Source organism: Neopsephotus bourkii, unplaced genomic scaffold (genome assembly GCF_033783945.1).
Source record: "Neopsephotus bourkii isolate Nb327-2 ecotype Australia unplaced genomic scaffold, CSIRO-AGI_Nbou_v1 NB_1624, whole genome shotgun sequence".
Lineage (NCBI taxonomy): Eukaryota > Metazoa > Chordata > Aves > Psittaciformes > Psittacidae > Neopsephotus > Neopsephotus bourkii.
Genome location: NW_026902099.1, coordinates 5,761,625 through 5,777,580, shown reverse-complemented (window position 1 = coordinate 5,777,580; position 15,956 = coordinate 5,761,625). Strand labels below are relative to the sequence as shown.

Genomic DNA, 15,956 nt, shown 5'->3' with positions numbered 1-15,956 from the left:
TTTGGTTTTTAACCCATGAAATTCAAGACATTTTGTAGTCCTTTTATGTACAAAGTCAGAGCAATCCCAGGCAAAGCTACAGGTTGAGCAGCCCTTTGAAGATGGACTTGGGGGTGTTGGTTGATGACAAAATGAACATGAGCAAGCAGTGTGCACTCACAGCCCAGAAAGCCAACCGTATCCTAGGCTGCATTAGAAGGAGCGTGACCAGCAGGTCAAAGGAGGTGATTCTGCCCTTCTCCTCTGCTCTCGTGAGACCTCACTTGGAGTACTGTGTGCAGTTCTGGTGTCCTCAACATAAAAAGGACATGGAACTGTTGGAACAAGTGCAGAGGAGGGCCATGAGGATGATCAGGGGACTGGAGCACCTCCTGTATGAAGACAGGCTGAGAAAACTGGGGCTGTTCAGCCTGGAGAAGAGAAGGCTGTGTGGAGATCTCATAGCAGCCTTCCAGTATCTGAAGGGGGCCTATAAGGATGCTGGGGAAGGACTCTTTATTAGGGACTGTAGTGATAGGAGAAGGGGTAATGGGTTCAAACTTAAACAAGGGAAGTTTAGACTGGATATAAGCAAGAAGTTCTTTCCTGTTAGGGTGATGAGGCACTGGAATGGGTTGCCCAGGGAAGTTGTGAATGCCCATCCCTGGTTAGTGTTCAAGGCCAGGCTGGACAGAGCCTTGGGTGACATGGTTTAGTGTGAGGTGTCCCTGCCCATGGCAGGGAGATTGGAACTAGATGATTTTAAGGTCCTTTCCAACCCTAACTATCTATGATTCCATGATTCTATGATTCTGTAAAGTACCATGCCCAAAAGAGAAAAATACCTTACAGGTTCTGATACTGTGTTGACAGCAGTCCCCAGTGGAAATGATTAAGATACCTTTATTTATAAGAAAGTGTGGCATTTTTTTTTTAATGTATGGATGTACCATAGATGGAATTAAACCTGGAAATGTGTGTTAAATCTATCCCATAAAATGAGATAATGGAATCACAATTTTATTTAAAATGGAGTCACAGACTGTTATCCTGGCTGCCATTTGAGGACACCATAATAAAATCAGATTTGATTTTAGTTAAGGTATTCCTTGACACCAATGACTTTCGGCAACTGATGAAAAATAATCACAAAATACAGCATTGTATTGAGTGGAAATTCTGCATCAGTACTGTATATGCAACATTAAGTAGAAAATAAGTACCAGAAACTTTGGTGCGTCCACAATAAGCATGTGGTCCTTTCTCTATGAAAACTGGGATTGATTTGAGAGGAGAATTTTTATCCCCATAAACAGCAATGTAAAGCAGAACAAACAGCAGGGATTTGATGGAGCTATGAAAATTTATTCTGACTTAGGATCTGCCTGAGATTTCTATCTTCCACTTCTCATTTCAGTAAAACACAGCAAAACCGAATAAAAATAGAAATTTGCCTCCAATACCAGGGTGAGATACAGGCCTGCATTTTTAGATCTGCAATTAGTCATATATTAAGTGAGGTTGGTCCATATGAGGCCTAAGAGCTGCCTCAGGATCCTGCAAGGGTCAAACTGAAAAAGAACTCCATACATAATCAAGGATTTTTGGTTAGATTAGCAGCAGCCTTTGCAGATGAAAAACTAGATTGTGGTTACTCATTGCCACCATAGACCAACTTGAGAAATTGGGCAATGTGCAGAAGGGATTAAAATAAGGAGAAGAAAACACTAGCAAATGTAACTAAATTTTTTTACCATGATTCATAGTCAGATGAATTCTTCAGTTAGGTCAAATTAAGAGTTTAACAATTTTACAAATATAAATGGTACCTCAAAAATCCATTAATCTTGCTAACATCCATCCTAACACATTCACATGATGAGTTTAAGAGCAAATAGGTTTAGGTATATCAACTTTCTAATAACTGTAAAAGAATTTTAAGATTCTTATATTCAAGTGCTATCAAGGAGTCCATAATTTTAAGAAAGAAGTGTTCCAGGCTGTAGACATGTTGCAGGTCTTTCTGAGCCCCTACAGGTTTTATTAGCTTCAACTGCTGGTGTGTATGAACATGCTTCTGGAAAGAAGGCAAAGGCACAAACACCAGTAAATAGGAGCTGTTATTGTAGGCTATTCTGAAGTGTTGGGTATTTATCTTGTATGTATCATATGCATTTCCTTAAGAAGAACACAGGTGAATATTTTCTTGTCTTCTCCATCATAAACACTGATTTAGGAATGTTGTTTGGGCTTTTCCACAAGGCAACAAACAGGAATGCAGAACTCTTGAGATAAACCAGGAATGGCTATTTACATAAAGAGAAGATAAATGCTAAACATCTTTCTAGCTAATTCTCAATTTACAGTATGAGAAAAAGCATCAAAGAATAATTCTGCATCATATCTAAGCCCTGAATAAGCAGATCATTTGAAGGAAGCTGAAGCTCTGTTATTTAATTAAACGTAACTTCTTAATTAAAAGCAACTTTAATAATGTGGGACATTCAGTCCTCCATGCAATAACAATTCTAACTGTTATACTAAAAAGTAAATAAGAAAAAGGATGTACTTAGTGCAGCTACTGGTAATAAACTAACCATACAAGCAATGAATGGTTGGAATCCTTTAAAAATAAGTATTCAAAACTAAATACAACCAAAATATACTAATTTGGACTTTTTATAATCATAATACTTCTTCCCCACACCTTTGGAAGATGGTCTGAAAAACAAAATAATATATTATGTATAGAGACCCCATATTTTCTTGGTGGTGTTAGGAGACACCAATCCCACCTCTACAGCCCCTATAACATCTGCTATCAGGATATCTGTCAGGGAACACGACCTTCTCCCAGGAAGGTCATTATAAAAGAGTCAGAAATGTTCCCAGTCTGTGAAATAAACGCAGAATTCAACTCATTTCAATTAAAAAATACTACATGCAATTCTACATGTCCCTTCATCTGAATAGCCTAATTAAATCTCAAGAGAAAATTAAAACATACCTACAGGTTCATGATCTTCTAATTTCAGATTAATTCTACATGAAATTAAATGCAGCTCTAACAATTTACACATAGTTGTTTTCTAGATTTCTCCTGAATATTATAGAATCACAGAATGGGTTGGGTTGGAAGGACTTCAAACATCATACGGTTCCAACTGGCCTGCCATGGGCAGGGACACCTTCCACTAGACCAGGTTGTTCAAAGCCTCATTTAACCTGGCCTTGAACAATTCCAGGGATGGGGTAGACACAGCTTCTCTGTGCACCCTGTGCCAGTGTCTCACCACCCTCATACTAAAGTACTAAAGACTTTATTCCTAATATCTAATCCAAATTTATGCTCTTCTAGCTTAAAGCAATTTCTCCTTGTCCTGTCGCTGCATGCTTTTGTAAAAAGTCCCATGCAAGATTTCTTGTAGGCCCCCTTTAGGTGTTGGAAGACTGCTATAATGTCTCCCCAGAGCCTTCTCTTCTCCAAGCTGAATAACCCCAAATGTCTCAGCTTGTCTTCACAGGAGAGGTGCTCCAGCCCCCTGACCATCTTTGTGGGCCTCCTCAAGACTAGGTCGACCAAGGCCAAGTGCCTCTTGTGTTGGGGGCCCCAGAACTGAATATGGAACTATAGCTGGGGTCTCAGGAGAGCAGAGAGGGAGAATCACCTCCCTCAGCCTGTTGGCTAAGCTTGTTTTGACACAGCCCAGGTCATGGTTGGCTTTCTGGGTGGCAAGCGCACACTGACAGCTCATATTAAGTTTCTTGTCAACCAACATCCCCAAGTTCTTCACCTCAGGGCTGCTTTCAATCTATTCTCTGCCCAACTTGTACTTGGGATTGCCCTGGTGCAGGTGCAGTACCTTGAACTTGTCCTTGTTGAACTTCATAAGATTTACAGACACCCACCTCTTGAGCCTTGCCAAGCTTCCTCTGGATAACATCCCTTCCCTCTAGTGAGCTGACCATATCAAACAGCTTGGTGTCATGAGCAGACTTGCTGGGGATACACTCAATCACAATGTCCATGTCATTTACAAAAATGTTAAACAGTGCCAGTCACACTCCTGACCCGTGGGGAACACCACTCTTCACTGATCTCCACTTAGACATTGATCTGTTGACAGCTTTTTGAGTGCAAATGTTTTAAAAACTTTTAGATAAAAATCAAGGTTGAATTATGGCCTGGGGGTTTTGGTGTTTTTTTTTCATCTGTAATTTGTACTAGCAAACAATTAAATCAAGCAAGATAGCAAGCAGATAATAATTATAGACACATAATAGATAGCAAATAATAATAATAATACAAAGCAGACAAATCTCATAAAAAATAAGTTAATTAAGATCAGACCTCTACTCAGCTGACATATATGCTCCATTCTAGGTCTTCAAAACCATTTGGCAAAAAACATATGGGTTCATTCTCACAAACTGCCTCAGAAAATCAGAATTTTTGCTTAAAATCAATCTGGCACTCTCTAAAGAGAATATACTGTGATGACTGGAGCCAAGATCAAGTCATTGTTCTTCAATTGTTCACAGGCTTTATATATATTATTATAAACTATTCTACAAATTATTCAGACACCATGCTTCTTTTCCCTCTTTCACCCTCATGAAGACTGTTCCTTTTCATTCCTTCTGTATTTGCCTTTTGTGTCTTTCATTTGCAGGGCATTTTACATAACACATATTCACCACTTCTGATAGCTGAGCTGACAAGTACAAATCTTACTTTTGATTTTATGTGTCCAGCACCTTAGTGAATCTCTACTATTGGGAGGTTGATTCTACTTCTGAGTGACAAGAAACTGTACATTATTTCTCCTTTGATATTATGATACATACTAATTCACTCATCCACTCCTAGCTAGTTTCTTGGCAAAATTTCCCATTGTAAACTTCTTGTCAGAAGCAACAGACTGGCCTAAGGCCTTTGGTAAATGACAGCAAATTGTATTCCCTATTGTATAGGCTTGTATAGGTAATTGTAAACAATTGGATTTGATTGTGTGGTGTATGACTGGAAACGACAATAGCATTTTTCTAGCTGAAGCACAGTTCTGGATCAATCTTTAACAAAAACAGAAGGTCAGCACTTTCCTATACAGATTACAACAAATGCAAAAGCTGGTTTAGTGGAACCTTCGTCTTACCATCTTAAGGAGGCTTTACTCCCATGACTTTATAAGTCTAACCTTATATCAAATTTATTAAACAGGAAAGTTCCTGTAACATCAGTACACTATGCTCATAATTTTCTAGCTGCTATATTTATTGTGAAGACAAATTCAATGTGCTGAAACAGCTTTCAGTTATAATTAGCTTGCTATTGCAGATCTATGAAATACTCATTCATTTTAATAGATTTCTACATTTTAATAACTTTTTTCTACCTCTCTAATCCACGTAAAATTTTATCTTACAGTAAATCAAACCATTATTTATCTGCTGCATATACAGATAACTTACTACCATTTTTAATCTATAAATCAACAAATATCAGTTACTCCATTCTGTATTCCATTTATTCCAGAGACTTGATACTGAAGTTTTGCAGAATATTGGTATGTGAATTCTTTCACTATCACCCTTTCTCTTTCTTCTCCCCTCCATCTGTTTATGTATGGTATGCCAGTTTGAATAAAAGATAACACAATACTTTTGCAAATAGTTGCAATTTCAAAACTGCTGTCAAAAGAGGGAATTATTGACTATCATTTTTTTCAGTGACCTAGAAGCTTAAATAGTTTTATACTTACGTGTGGAATGTGATGTTCGTCTGTGACTTTCATCAGAACTAACCAGCAAATTTTAAACAGCAAGTGGATTTCTGAAATCAAGGAAATAGATCTCTAATGCAAAGGAAAAAGATTGTAATGCAATGGAAAAAATGGAATCTGTAATGCAGACGAAACAATCTTTGCAGGTCATAGATAGTAAACTGATTTGATTTGTCATGTTGCAATTGTTTGTTGGGTTTTTTTCTCACCCTTTCATTCAATTACCATTCTATAACCTGATTTGATTCTGAAAGGATTTTCCACATTCTTATCAAAAATATAGCACTTCATCCATGCAGTGAAGGTGCAAAGGTGTGAATTTCAATAAATGAAGATGGCTAAATGCTAATGAGTGTCTGTTTTCATGATTTGTGGCATATCATGTTTAATAGAAGTTTCATTTATATTTAAACAAAGTGATCACATGTAGGAAAATGGTCCTGTAACAAAATTAGTTATGCACACTCAAAGCACCAAAGCAGGTTCTGAATTAACTTGAAAGGAATGAACTCAAGTAAACACTTAAAAAAAAGAAAAATAAAAATATTGACAAAAAATATTTTTCTGGAATTTATAAAAACACTTGACTTTTGGTCTATGTATGCTCATGGTGCTACAAACCTAGACTCTCATGACAGATTTTTATTAAAAGGTTATTTGGGGTATTGGATTAAGTTTCAGGTATTTTTTGGTTGCGTTTGGTTTGGTGTGGGTTTGGGTGGTTTATTTAGGTTTTCGGTTTGTTTGTTTTTTTATTGGTTGGTTGGTTTAGTTTGGTTACTTTTTTTGTTTGGTTTGGTTTGGTTTGGTTTTTTCCCCTCAACTTCTTTTCTGTGAAGATTTTAGAGAAGCTGGAGAGGGGAACAAAACTTACCTATTTCAGTGTCTGCCTGTGTGTCACATTTGATTTTATGGATGTCAACAAGGTCTCTAGAAATTCATCAGTTTGATGAATTTTTTCTTCTTTATTTTTTTTCTTTTTTGTCAAGTAGTGTGTTAGCTGCCTTCAAACCAGGTATGGTTATGTCAATGGTACCCATTGGAAGGCATGTTTTATTGCACAGAAGCTCAGTGATACTTTGACATGTATTTTATATTTGTTATGCTACTTATATATTTCATATTTACAACATTGTTTAGATGCTTTCACCACAAATTTTGCAGTGCGTTTTGTAAAGATCAGAGCATCAGATGTCCAAAAGCTTTACTTAAAGGATTTAGTCTTTTTCTCATAGGCAAGGTGAATAATATCATCATTCTGTGGCTCTATGTATTGCAGTAGACAAAGCTAAAATAACTGTCCTTCTGACTGCATCAGCATGAAATGCAGCATGAACTGTGGATTATGAATTTTCAGTTCTCCACTCAACTAAATTTTTGACCAGTTCCTTTCCAACAGTAAAACACATGTCTGGGAACTCAGAGCACCAAAGAGTAAATGCTGGCACAGTGCAGCACTGTATTTTGAACAGCACTAGATTTTGTTGTAAAGTCTGATTAATTGATCCGGATTTTATATCTTTGGAGCAATTTAACTTTACTATAGAATAATAAAAAGTTTATTCTATAGGCTTTTTTCGGAATGCCTATATATATATACACACACATATATAATATAATGAAGATTAAAGTTGTACAGCTTCCCATGTCTTTCTTTGAAACATGGTTAACTAATGCCAGGGGTTCGGGAAAACACACTCCAGACTTGACAGCAGTTAACATGATTATCAACATATCTGTGATTGAACATGTCTTTTCTAATTAGAATGGTCTTCATCAGCCGAGATGAATACATTCATAGTCTGTAACAAAGGTTTTCAGGGTTTGATTGGGTTTTTTCATATGCACGTGTGTTGTAGGCATCCTCTCTGAAGTGGAGAAAACTCTCCACTGACAGTTAAACCTTTTTTTTTTTATCACAACCTAGACTTACAAATGTATGCTCAGCACAGCTCAGGTTGAATTTATAATGGTACTTGTTTTTTAATGAAGTAATTATGCCGACAATCCTTCCTCTTTGGAAATATAGTTTCTAGACCATGACGTCTCAGATAGTTACATAATACCACTTTTCTAGTATTGTCGTACTCTGAAATGTAACTTAACAAGGTTGCTTAAGGAAATCACCAAAACTATTTTGAAGGAATTTTTCAGAGCTGCAACTTTCTTAAAAAAAACCCAAATAAACAAAAACCAACCTCCCCCATTTCAATCCATTTCTTTTACAGAATGAACGTTATTTAAAATTTCATTTTTCATTTCAAAATCACCTTTCACTTTTAAACATAAATTGTACTAGCAATCAAACAAGACTCTAAGTGAAACACAACCTAGTGAATCCATTGGACTCACTAATTAAAATGAAAAGTTTACACTGACTGCTATCTTGGGATGTTTTTCCTATTTTTTTTTCCAATATGTTTTTATATTTTACCATTAAACTTATTCTTAATTGAGAATAAAATTTTTACTTTTTTTTTTTTTTAGAAATCTCAGCTAATTCAAGGAGTAATCTTATGCAAAAAAAAAAAAAAAAAGGCATTATAAACCAATTTACCATTTAGTACGTAAATTCGTTCTCCACTGTATCAAGAATGAGGAACATTTGAGGGTTCTTTGTAAACAAAGCAGTACACTGTCGCTCACCAAAGGCAGTACTTCAGGTAAATACTGACTGAGTAAGGAGAGAAAAATATACAGCATCCCCATACAAATTCTTCATACATGCACCAATTAAACTGTTCTTCTATACATATGTGGCATTTCCAGGCTGGAACATTTAACAGTCTTTGTAAAAGCTTTGTAAAAGAAAAATTGAAGTCCCCATGTCTAAACCAGAAATATTTGAGATACTGTGGTGATGATATTATACTTATCTAAGACAATTTAAATTTTCTAAGTTTGATTGTTGAAAGTGGGAGATACACCAAAAAGTGTATCTATACTGAGTATCCAGTAGTTGCCATATAAACTAAAGTCATTATATTGTCTGCAAGTGTGTCAAAAATTCAGCTCAAAACAGTTTTGATTGGGTATAAGGAATAAATTGTTTACTGTTAGGGTGGTGAGGCACTGGAATGGGTTGCCCAAGGAAGTTGTGAATGCTCCATCCCTGGCGGAGTTCAAGGCCAGGCTGGACAGAGCCTTGGGTGGCATGGTTTAGTGTGAGGTGTCCCTGTCCATGGGGGGGGAGGGGAAGGGGGGTAGGAACTAGATGATCTTAAGGTCCCTTCCGACCCTAACTATTCTATGATTCCATTGAGGACAGTCTTAAGAACAGTAACCACCATTTTCCCATCTGATTGCTCTACATTTGCTGAAGACAGACTTGTTTCACACTGCAATTTGAATACCTTATTAACAGTCCAGTAGCTGTTCTGCATTTTTCATACTGAAGACATCGTGTGTTTGATAGCTCTCTTTAAAGGAAGAGCCTGTACAGAAGAAAAATACAGACAGAAGAACATGTGATGTGCAGCCTTGTTCTGATTGACTCTTATTTCTGGTCAGACAACTGAGGTGAATATTGTTTTTCCTTGTTTTTATTATGTAGCCCTGTGTCACTGACTAGCAAAGCACAGAAGGACAGACTAGGGCTTGATTTGTTGCAAACCTATGGCCACACTGCATTTGCCTACTGACAATGTGTTTGCTACATGTGCTGGCCGTAAAAACAAAGTATGCAACAAGTGCTTGTAGGCACATGCTTTCATGATAAGTATGCATTACCTAAAAAAAAAGTTAAAATATTTACTGACAAAATTCCTCACATTTTTTAATTACTGGTCTTCCCAAAATGCTAGAGAAATCATATATCTTTTTTATATAATGGCATTTTACCTTTTACCTGGGACAAGAAAGAAGATGTAAGCAAAGGAATAAATATTACTCCTGAACTCACACTCTTTATAATTATTTAGTGTTAAGGCTGAAGTAAAATATCTCCCATAATTTTCTGAACTTTAGGAGAGATTCAAGATCAATTTTGGGTAACAATGACTTTTTTTCTTATTTTAATCATTCTTGAAGGACTATATAACAGGAACTTGCTCTCATTTCTTTCTCCTTGATTGTCTGCAAAATGAAGATTGATTCGTGTAGATCAAGCACCTTTTATTTTTTTAAGAGTGATTCGCGAATGTTTAGTATGAGCAAAAATGTGTGCTTAAAGCAAAATTCTGTAGTACATGCTGATACCATCTGAAGAAGAATAGATAATCTTTCTGATGTGATTATTACTAGATCTTCCCATATGATCTTGATAAAAATACAGTATATTGACTTCAGGAGATGAAATGTGAAACCAAACACTGACATAAGCCAAAGCTTGCTTTAGTACGATTTGTTCATGTTAAAAATATCTTTGCTCATTCTCCACAGATCCTTTTCCCTAACTACATCCTGTTTCCATTAATTTACTGTAGTCACTAGTAGTAATGCCTATTACTTCAACACTTATTGAAAATGAAAATTATGTCCAAAATCTCTTTATAAACAATAAAAATTTTGAAATTAAATAATGTAGCCAATCTCCTCACCTCTCCTCTCTTCATTCATGAGTTTACACCAAATAAAAAAGGTATTCTCATTTTATTTGAGCCATTAAGAAAACACTAGAAACACCATCAAAATAATGTCACTGCAGACCTTTCCCTTTACACTTTCATGAGGATCAAGTAAAACAAAACAAGCTCATTTTCAGGGAAACAAGAAAACAGTGCACACAGCTACATCACAGAGAAATGGTAGGACAGCTCTGCAGGCAACTCCAAAGCTGCTGCTACACTGCTTCATTGGGTATATGCCAAGGAACCAAATGCTAAAAAATGGAAAGGATTTGTATAGCTTAACATATGGCCCTCATCATGGCCAATAAAAGCTTCTGGGTGTCCTCAGGTGCTGCCCCTTCTGCAAAAAAGGGAGGGATGGAAAGGAGTCATGGCAAAAAGAGGCTGACTTATTTCATTATGACATAAAAGCTATTAAAAATAACTCTGAAGGTGATCTCTCAAGGCACAGTAGAAATGATCTGCAAGATCTTCACTCAGGTATTCTTCACTTGCTTTAGATAAAGCAAAACTATTTCTGCTTATATGCAATGTTCAAAGATTGTTGCTGATATTATAATATCAAAGAAACATTATACACCTGTTTTCTACAAGACCAAAATTGTCAACAATATTTTTATCCGAGATAGTTTACTAACCATTTTATTCTAAAGTACTTGTAGCATATTTTGTATTTCATGGAATGTATCGTATACTTCTACATTAAAGAATCCTTAGAATTGTCTTCCTTAATTCTACAGTTCAAAGTTCCAATTCCATTTAGGTATCAACCATCCCCTTTCAGATACACACTAAAAACACAATGAGTGCCCCAAAACAGTTTTCTCAAATATGTTCCACTTTTCAGCTTTTATTCATCATTTTTATAGTAAAATGAGATTATCTGTAATTAAAGATCTTAGAAAAAAATATAATAAGAATGTTTAGAAGTTAAAAGAAATGTATGAAGAAAGTTTCTGCTGTTGAAATGTCTTTACAAGGCCAAGAGTAGAAGTAGTATTTTGGCCAATTTTAAAAGTAGTTGTGCTCTTTTTTCTTTTTTTCTTTTTTTTTAATATCATCCATAAATTCATATTTTGGTGGCTCATAGATTTCAGTGGACATTCACATTCAATGAACTGAGTAACTTCACCTACCTGTGTCAACAGGTTTTAGACTAACCCATTCTGTTATCCCTAGAGATATAACCTTTGAAAGCTGATTATTGTAGACTATCAGTTGCCATCTAACAGCAGTGGTTTTTAGTTCATTTAAACTTCCTTTGAACACAAATTTTGTTCTCAGATGACTTCAAAGATTGTTGTGTTAAACATAAAGTAGCATTGTGTGATGAAGTGTTTAGCTGCAATATATCAACCTTACGTGCAAGAATACCCAGCAGTTCTCAAACTTCATTTTTCCAAGAAAATCAAATGAGAATGAGTCATAAAATGAAATGTGATTTATCTTCAAACAAACAAACAATACATATGTATTACAAACAAAATATATTTTTTTATAATGTTAAAAATGTCCTGAAAAAATACAGCCAAATTACTGGCAGCTGCAGTGCATGAGCACAAGACACAAATCAAGTTCTCTACTGTACATCAATTTATATTTGGTAGCAACTGCTAATTCACTATGGATTTTATAGCCACTTTTATGACATACTCACATTGCAACAAAGAAACAGTGTTGTTCCTCTACACAATATCTAAGGAAGAAATGAAAACGAGTAATCAGTCCCATGGCAGTAGCCATCAGTAATTTATAATTTAGATAGCCCATGTGAATCTATTTTATTTTAATTTTCCTGTGGTTATAATCACCAGTGTAGCAGGGCAAGGTAGAGGATAAGGTGATAAAAAGAGAGCTCAGTTTAACATTTAAATATTTTGCCTTAAATCTATTATAATGAATGTCTGTTAAATTATAACTATTTTATACAATCTCTTCACAATATAAAAAATAACTTGAATTTTTTAGAAGTCCATATTTTATGTTTTATTCCTCCATAAGATCATAAGGAATCTGTTCCTATGCTGTTCCATGATGTGCTGCATGCTATCCAAACCATTTTTTCTTATTTAGATAATGGGTAAGCTCAGTTAGCAGTTATGAAAATTGAATCATTTACCTGTATGCTTTCTCCCCCAAAGTTCTAAAAGATTTTTACATCTAGTCTTTTCCTCCCTGAATTGTACTTCCCTTCTCCTGAGAGAATATTATACTTCAGTGTAGAGTTAATTAGATCTGGTCTTACCTTGAAGCAACACAGCTACTTGTGTGTCTGCATGAGGATTTCAGTGACAGGCATTAAGCAGATTCAAAGCAGAACTCTGTTGAATTGTCAGCATTCTAACTCTCGGGAATGATGACACTACTCATAATTGTCAAAACCTGAAACAGGTTATGTATTCCATGAGTATGTTTGATATGTAGTAAAGATCATAAGGAAGACCTATAATTCTTGAACACAAAAGTAAGAAGAAAAGAATAGCAGAGAGATAAGAAAAAAATCTGCTGGGTTTTTTTTTCTTCATGAAAATACATGTTTCTAAGTTCACTAATTATAAATTTACCATAAAGGCAAGACTTATTCTGTTATATAAAGGGAACATGAGAAACACCACAGAGTAAAATATCAGGGGTGAAATATTACAGACTTCAGAAAAAAAGCACAGTTATTTAAGTACCTAACCCCCACTGATTTCAATGGCTCCTTCTTGGATCTGGTCCCAGATTTTTAGCTGCATCTGAAAGATGCTCATTTTGTGGAGCTCTAGCTGTTTACATTTTATCATTCTTAAGCACTTAGGGAAGGATGATATGAAGCATAATTTCAAGAAATTGAAAGCCTGATTTGTACTATGCATGTATGTCCTAACACTTAAGGTACTTATTTGATAGCTCCTGAGGATGTAGTAAGAAGATACTACCCTTTTCCTCCTGGGACCTACTTATTCACTAATGGTCTTCGAAACGAAGTACTGCAAAGCTACCCTGCCAGCTTTACGTTGCTGGAGGAACTTCCTGTACAAAAGTATTGCTCAGAAAAATGTTAATCTAACTTCCTAACTTCATTCTAATGTAACACTGATATGAACAACTATAATGATCCAATGATACTTTGTTAAAATTCTTATAATGTTTAGGAAGTAAGAATTTGAAAAGATAACTTTAGCTTTTCTAAATCATTACTTGTTTCTGAAGTGAAATGGTCTATAGATTTTGTAAAAAGAACATTAAAGATAGAAACATCTTTTTAATGTTTTTTGTAATTATATCAATTTGATATCTCAAATTTCATATTAAAATGCCTTTCACATTCACTGCTTATTTTATACAATATGGAGTAAAATACCATTAACTGCTGTCCTGGTTTTAGCTGGGGTGGAATTAATTTTCTCTCTAGTAGCTGCAGTGCTGTGTTTTGGCTTCTGTCTGAGAGCAATGCTGATAACACACTGATGTTTTAGTTGTTGCTTGGTAGCACTTACCCTGATCAAGGACTTTTCAGCCTCTTGTGCTCTGTATGAGAGGGGCAAAAGGAACTGGGAGGGAGCAGAGACAGGGACACCTCAACTAAACCAGCCAAAGGCATATTCCATGCAGCAGTATGTCATGCCTAGTATATAAACTGGAGGATATTGTCTGGGAGGGGCTGATCACTGCTTGGGTATGGGCTGGGCATTGGTCAGTGGGTGTGATTGTATTGTGCATCACTTGGGAGTTTGTTTTCTTCATCTCTATATCCTATTCTTATTGTTGTTGTTATTATCATTTTACTTTATTTCAATTATTAAGCTATTCTTATCTCAACTCGTTCATCCCACCAGGGCCAGCAGGGAGTGAGTGAGCAACTGCACGGTACTTAGTTGCCATCTGGAGTTAAGCCACAACTGCTTAATAAAGAAATAGAAAGATGTTAAGAGGGTTGAAATGTTAATAGAGTAAAAATAGAAGACGATTTTGTTAGGAAACACTATTTCCCAAGAAGGCGTATCAAACAGTAAGTTTACCATTCAGTGGGCAGTTCATACCCAAGGCCTGGATGAAAAGATCTTGCTGTTCTGAAGGCTCTCAGCTACCCATCATCTACTGATAATGAATTTATAAGTAAGAAGTGAGCAGAAACAGTGAAGTAGAGAATTTTATTTTATGACTTAATAAAAAAAAAGTTTATTTCCTCTTTTGAAAGTAACAATTAACCAATAATTATTCTAAGAAACAGTTTTTAACAAGACACAACCCATTTACAGAATCTTAATCATGCAGTAAACAATTATATAGCAACAAACACAGCATAATTAAAAAAATAAAATGTTGAACATATGTTTTAAAGTTATATATATTCTGGAAATATCTGCTTAATGGTAATGTTTCTCCTTTCTGGATGACTGCACAGTAAAAAAGATCATACTCAAAGAGTTACCTGTAAAAAAGAAACCCTAAAATAAAAGCAACATAAAAATATCTGAGCAAATTAAAGTTGGGAGAAGTGTTTGACTATGTAGGAAAAGAAGAGATGACTAACCTTGGTAACAAAGATTGGGAATAATGTCAAAGTTATTTCCAGAAGCTTCTGCAGTTGCCTGAGAATGGCAGTTTCTGTTATCTCCTGCAAAATGAGCACACTGGTTTTATTTGCCCTTTTTATCCCCTTTTCTACAGTTTTAAATCCTGATCACCATACCACAGCATGGGAAAGACCAAGAGCCATGAGACCTGCAGTGCAGCCCTGTTCTGGCCCAGGAGCAGGAAGGAAGGAAGGAGAGGGGCAACCTCAGAAAGCCCTCTGCTATTGCAGAGCATACTGAGTTGTGCAACCTCTTTCACCAAACACGGAACACAGATCAGGCTCCCTTTTAAAAACTAACCTGTTTTCTGGATTCTATTACTCCCATAAGAATTTTGGTTTAGACTCTAAGATTTCCCTAAGTGTATGCATTTTCATCATGTTTATGCACTGTGTGCAGGTGCCCAGGCACTGGCAACAGGGGTACTACATAGGTGGCCTGTGTGAGGAGTGGCCAGGGCTGTCCTGTGGTGGACACAGCTGGTTCCAGCTGGCTCCAACTGAGCCACTGCAAGGCACAGATGAGACCCTTGGCCAGTGTGGTGGTGCCTTTCAGGAACATACTTAAGTGTCCTGAAGAAAGGGGAAAAATGACAGAGAGAAGAGGGGAAGGCGGAAAATAAGTAAGAAACAGCACCTCTGTGAAATGGCAAATCTTTCTGCATGGTAGTTAGTAGTGAGGAAAAATTGGTGAGGGATAGCCCTGTGACCTCTCAGGTGAGGGAAGGAGCAGGAGAGGAAGTGCTTGTCCTAGGTTCAGCTGTAACAGTCATTTTTCTTTTTTCTAATAGCTGGTGCAGTGCTGTGGTTTTGACTTTAGACTGAGAACTACGCTGATAACACCGATGTTTTTAGTTGTTGCTCAGTAATGTTTACTCCAATCAAGGACTTTTCAGTCTCATGCTCTGCCAGGGAGGAGGGGAAGCAAGGAGGAAGCAGAGGCAGGACACCTGACCCAAACTGACCAAAGGAGTATTCCATACTGCAGCACGTCATGCCCAGTATATAAACTGGGGACAGTTACCGAAGGCCTAGATCGCTGCTTGGGTTCAGCTGGGTATTGGT

At 36.3% G+C, this 15,956-nt stretch overlaps 1 long non-coding RNA gene across 1 annotated transcript; it reads right to left on the bottom strand.

Annotated features, from left to right (window-relative positions):
- Positions 1 to 12,591: 12,591 nt before the first annotated feature.
- Positions 12,592 to 14,940, bottom strand: LOC133222908 (uncharacterized). Its single transcript, XR_009728405.1, has 3 exons — positions 14,850 to 14,940; positions 14,335 to 14,413; positions 12,592 to 12,712 (listed from the first exon to the last, which is right to left on the bottom strand). It is a non-coding gene; the product is annotated as an uncharacterized LOC133222908 (long non-coding RNA).
- Positions 14,941 to 15,956: the final 1,016 nt, after the last annotated feature.